Here is a 6,000-nt window from a genome sequence, read left to right as displayed (position 1 = left end):
ATACCACCTGCTATGGACTAGCAACAGCAAGAAGCAAATCACGGTTCATGGCTGTAACATATGTTTCGTTCGCGCCATGTCCTAATTACTGTATGAGATGACAGCTCAGAGATTCTACTCTGACTTCGTGTGTTGCTCGGTTGTTAATGAAAGGAGAGTATTTAATAACTACATTAATTCACTTCTGCATGTATGAAAATATTGAACATATTTAATAGCAAAGCTCACCAAGTAACAGTCTAAAGTAAAATGACACCAGTCTTCTTCCACTCTGTGCACCAGTCTGGAACGCTTTGAACAGAAATGAGTCAGACATACAGTGAAATGTCCCAGTGCTGTTTTAAATGCAGTACTAATGGAACATCCTCAGACAAATCAGATTTGAGTGCTGGAACTCACTATTGTACAATCGGAATTGTAATATTGACAATTATAAAACACTTTAAGATTCTTCACAGTCAATAATGAAAGTGAAGTGCCTTGAACGTGCAGCATGTGTTGATGTAATGTCCTCTGAAACAGGAAGACAGGGCGGGACATCACTCAGCTCCTCCCCTTTTTAAAATAGCCAATAGCATTTTGTTTATATCACAGCTGGACCAGAGCCATTGAGCTCGGTAAAGCTGCAGTTTCCTCGTAATCTCCATATTGCTTTAAAATATAGCATTGAAATGTGTCCGATATGTGGTCTGTGCCAACTCGCACATATGATCCGCTCTGTGCTATCGTGTCTCTGGACCGGTCCGGAGCAGACTGTGTGCGAGCTGCGCGGTTCACGTGACAACAACGTGAAACCAGACTTCATTCGCCCCTGTGGAAAGCATATTTACACTGTCTGAATCGTTCCCTATCCCCTACTGCATATTGTGCCATTCACCATGTAAAATAGTAAATGTGTGAACAAGTGACCGATTTTGCAGCTTCAGTGTCTATTTATAATGTTGTGGGCAGGACGCTTTAGATTCTAGAGAGCATTTGATTGGACAGAAAATCTGATGAAAAGCTGAAGTGCAGAGTGATGTCATCAAAATCATTGATCCATATTGGCTGACTGTATGTTTTGAATGCTTAATTCTTCTAAATGCGGATTTTTTCCCCCATTGTTTTGGAGCACACTAGCTTACAGATAACAGTAAGACTAACATATTCATACTAAAAGGCAAAAAAAAAAAAAAAAAAAAAAAACCTTTGATTTCATGTGGACTTTACCGTATAAGCTATATTTTTTTTAAATATGACATGCGTTCTATGTATTGTCAGTAAGTTAAGTGTAACAAATCTGCGCAAACTCTCAAAGGCTAATCATCTAGGTTAAGTAAGTGTACAGATAATCCGTATACTCCCAGTTCAAGTTGATCCGAGACAATCGGACATCCTGCGTCTAAGCGCAGTCAACCCAGATAGAGCATTCCCGCAAAGACTAATAAAGAAGCTTCAGTGAACGTATATAATGCGTAAATCCGGACGCCTTGGAATGCGCCATACGCCCGTCTGTGCACTACTGTTATCCTGATAAGCTTCTCGGAGTTGTCCCTGCAACGCACCCATGTCCGTTCTAACTCGTTTGTGCCATCTACAGATTTGCACGGCTCTGGAGAGCTCATGATCGCCGTCTACACACGTTCGGTACATGCTTCAACTGACCTGCGCTTCTCGCGACCCATTCTTTCTCAAACTGGGCTCTTTCCTCGGGGTTTATCTGGATATCTATTTAGTTTGCGAACGGGATTGCCGGCGCTTTACTGGATTCACTACAAAACAATGAAGAAACAGACAGCAACTGAAACACGGGAATAAACGGGTGGCGTTCGGAGAGGAATAACAATTTAACGAGAGATCTGGGGATAATGGTCTGATCTAGAAGTGCGTGTGGCCGTTTTCAGCTCAACTTGGTGAAAACTACACATGAATGGTGTGGTAGGACTCGGATATCAGCTCAGGTCGGTGTGCACAAGAATGCACCTTCCTTCGTTTCTCTGCTTTTCTTTTACATGAAACAGGAAGAGAAGATGTGTTGAAACAGCAGAGGCTTTAAGCGCATCCGTTTAGAATTTAGTGCAATCAGAACGAATGGATACGTTCCCAATGATTAAGGTAAGTGCTGGGCTTGTCACGCTGCTTATCAAGCACCTGTCATTTGTGAAAGGATTTTAAAAACACCACTAATAAGACATCGACGAGGCTTTTAGTGTTTTTTTTTTTTTGTATATTGGTGAACGCGTTCAATTAGTTACAGTTAGAAACTCTGCCTTCGACGTGCCCGCTTTAACAATAAATCACCACCAATCCTGAAGAAGGGATTCGTGCACTTTCAGAGATTTGTAGATAATTGTGATAAGGAAAGTTGAAGGTTCTAATAACATGCAACGTGTCCATTACTGGTCCCGTTTACGAATCAGCCGACAATTCAGGAATCCCAGTTTGCTTCCCAACATAATTCTCAGCTGAAATTACTCACAATTGCATTACTATTTCGTGACGACCTAGTATAGGGTTCAATGTATGTTCTCCTGTAATTCAGTTGGCATGAATATTTGATCTGATTAATGTTGTTCTAGAGGTAAAATTTGATGGCTTATCAGTCATTTCTGTTTTTCCTTGTGTTATTTCAGAGCAATATCCAAATTCGTATCGTGTTGTGTATATAGTAAGCTTATGCAAGCTCTGCGTATACAGTGCATACATGACCGTTTATACTTACCTGTGTTCATGGGAGTGGTGGATGAGTTTCTAATGGCTACATACTTCTATTGAACAATGCTAATATAACCTTGCAAAACATATAATTCACATGCACAGGGTGGCCATCAAGTGGCATAATACCACCCGAGTTCACACTGGCACAGATAATTATAGTCTTTGCGAAACACCACACAAGTGCACATGGGAACAGAGAATTTCAGCACCACGGACAGCACCGAGTCTAGTTTTACTGCCATTTGCATTGCACTGATAGCTACCAAAAGATTGCAAAGATGCCTCTTGATTGAGCAGTTTTTTATGGGACCTTAATGAGACTCTCTGGCAGACGTCAATGATGATTGAAAGGGCACAAAGAGCATTCACCTTGAGGGCCAGCTCATGCAGCGTGTCAATGTCTGAGGAACACATTCATTAGACGAACAAGCTTCAAGCACAAAGGCAATTTGATTAGGGCTCACGTGCACTGCAGCTCTAATAAGTCCCCTCCCTTTTGTGTACCTTTTTCACAGCCTTTCCAAATATAACTGAGGACAAAGGCTGCAATTGTCACGATTAGTGAAATAAAACAGCAAATCAAGCCTTAGAGCCCTTAATCAGTGTGCTGTATCTATAATTCTACAATTCATTAATACATTATTACAATTGTTGTTTGACCCCTAATATAAGTACAATGATGCACAACACCCCGAATTAATGCCTTACTATTCCATCACATGGAAGCCATAGGGTCAGGAAAGTGATGACAGTTCAAACCAATGGTCGACTTTTAAAGCCAGTCCACCTCTCAGACAATTACTCCCAATTGGCCTATGATTAACCTTACATCCACCTTCTTAGCTTAGACTTAGCCACTTAAAAGGCTCTTTTACCATTCCAGTGGGCTGGACAGATGGTTTGCCATCTTTTCACGGGCTGCCCGAGCATAGCAGGGCTCGTGTACTTGTTGTCCCCCCTCAGCTGGTGTCAGCGTAAGAGAGTTGACACAAATTTCCCATGATGCCACCATCATTTGTATGCCAGTGTGCTCTGGACTACCCAGCCTCATTTGTCTTCTCTATATGCAAATTATAATTTTGCAGTTGTTTTATAGAAAGGGATCCAAATGGCGTATTGAATGTTGGTTTGCATTTCAGCAGTTCAATAATGTGTGAGGACATGTGTATGAGGTCACTGTGTCTGATTGAAAATTTCAATTCATCTGCTCCTTGGTGTACTGCTCATCTTAAGGAGCTGACATTAACCAAACTAAGACGGTGTAATCTCTGTCTGTCGGGCAATTATACTTGAATTCTCATAAGACAGAGATTATGCAAACTCTGAAAGGGCCCTCCAGACTAAGATTCAACTAAAGTCTACTATAAAAATGCTGCAGAGACCTCTGGGTTCTTAACTGACGTCCACTCAATCAGAGGAACGGCAGGCCAGAAGTGTTGCCAGGCTAATCTCTGTGACTGGCAGTAAAATACTTACAGTGCCTTAGTCCACAGGGGATTAGGGAAATTTCCCTAATGAACTTACAGTTAAAGCCTCTCACCCACTGGACCCAATTTACAGAGCCCTCTTTGAAGCACCCTGGACTCTGCATATAAATGCATCAGTCTGGATCGAGCATTACGCAAATGATTGAGGATATCTTTGCAGGACTCCTATTTGTTAATTGTTTGTTGTTGTTGTTGGGTTGGCAAGCGTCTATGTGTAGGTTATCTGGAGACTTGATCTGACTTGATTATTGCTCTGACTGTACAGACGCTGTTGTTTGAGATCTGAACTGAGCAGGACGATGACATCATCTTTTGCAGAACTGCTTTATATACGAAATGAACTAATTTATTAAATGATGATATGTGCAACGGAACTAAATCAACACTGAACTGACTTCAGCTGAACAACAGCCGAAATGCATTATTTTAACGTAAAGCTGATTTGAAACAATCTGAATTGTATAAAGCACTACATAATCAGACTTGACTTGACTTAAGCTTGTATGATAAGTGGCAATTACTTAGAAACTCAAGAAAAGGCAACCCTAGGTTTGTCAATTTGTCTTTGTGTTTAAGTTGATTGAAAGTAATGGTAAAATCAGGGTGTTTAAAAATTGTTGGGCAAATTTAAGAATTTAAGCCTTTGATCAAGAATATCAGCTCTGATGGTCATGATATCTGGCCACCCAAGAGGGAATTACTGGTCATGCCACATTCATTTTATTTTTAATTTAATTGAGGTATAATAAAAAAAAAAAAAAAAAAAAAATTATATATATATATATATATATATTCAGTATATACACATGTACTGTATATATACATATACAGAATATATATATATATATATATATATATATATATATATATATATATATATATATATATATATATATATATATATATATATATATATATATATATATGCATATACAAAAAAAAAAAATATATATATATATATATATATAGTATTCTGAATAGAGAAAAATAAATAAAAATACTGTTGTTTAGGGGCAATCCAAAACTGCTTTGTCAATTCTGTAAGTATCTGTCATCTTCTAGCATGTTGTTATTATAAAACTAATGTGTCAGGGGCAGTAATTCCTCCTTGGGTGGCCAGAGATCATGACCATCAGAGCTGATAATATTTCCTGTGTTCTACAGTGAACAAGGTCAGATAGTGAGGGAGATGTAATCATTTTTACAGCCATTGTGACAGAATAAAAGGCAGTGTGTTTGGGCAAGTCTAGGTGTATTTATGTGTGCATGGCTATTGTGGGGAAAAAAAGTAATGTGGAAATAGATAATACCATATTTATATGGACGTGTATGTTTTGTAAGCGTGTGCAAGAGTGTGTACTTGTTTTCTTGAAAATCAGCAGTAAACAACTTAATGGACTCATTGATTGGTGTTTGAGATGCTCCCAGACATTCCTTAATTACACAGAACAAAAACATCCGCTTATACTGCTTTCATTGCATAATAAATGCAAGCAGAACTCTAGCCTATTATTCTTATGCCCAACATAACTTATATTCAATCATCCACAATATTCTTGCTAAACATTTTTAAGGGGGGAAACTGAAAATAGCCTATTTCCATCCACCTATTTTTATATATGCACTTTGGGATGTCGCATTCAAAAAATCCTGCCAAGATAAATTCTATAACTCTACATAACTACAATGGAAAGACATTTACCGAATAAATCCCTTGATGCTCAACAAAAAATTTGACTTTGCCTCAGTGGATGTGATTGGATAACTGAACTAACCTGAGGACCAATCGCATCACAGCATGTCAAATGTTGGTTTG

General features: G+C 38.9%; 1 protein-coding gene across 1 annotated transcript in view; it reads left to right on the top strand.

Annotated features, from left to right (window-relative positions):
* The first annotated feature begins 1,368 nt into the window (after window positions 1–1,368).
* LOC311280675 (leucine-rich repeat and fibronectin type-III domain-containing protein 2) overlaps window positions 1,369–6,000 on the top strand; it is a 125,289-nt gene continuing 120,657 nt past the window's right edge. Inside the window, exon 1 of the mRNA XM_084393001.1 lies at window positions 1,369–2,094. The gene's annotated coding sequence lies outside the window, so the exon portion shown is untranslated. The remainder of the gene's footprint in view (window positions 2,095–6,000) is intronic.

This window comes from Rutilus rutilus (genome assembly GCF_951802725.1).
Source record: "Rutilus rutilus genome assembly, chromosome: 21".
NCBI lineage: Eukaryota > Metazoa > Chordata > Actinopteri > Cypriniformes > Leuciscidae > Rutilus > Rutilus rutilus.
The sequence above is the reverse complement of the archived record's forward strand: the minus strand, read 5'-3'. Positions and strand labels throughout refer to the sequence as shown.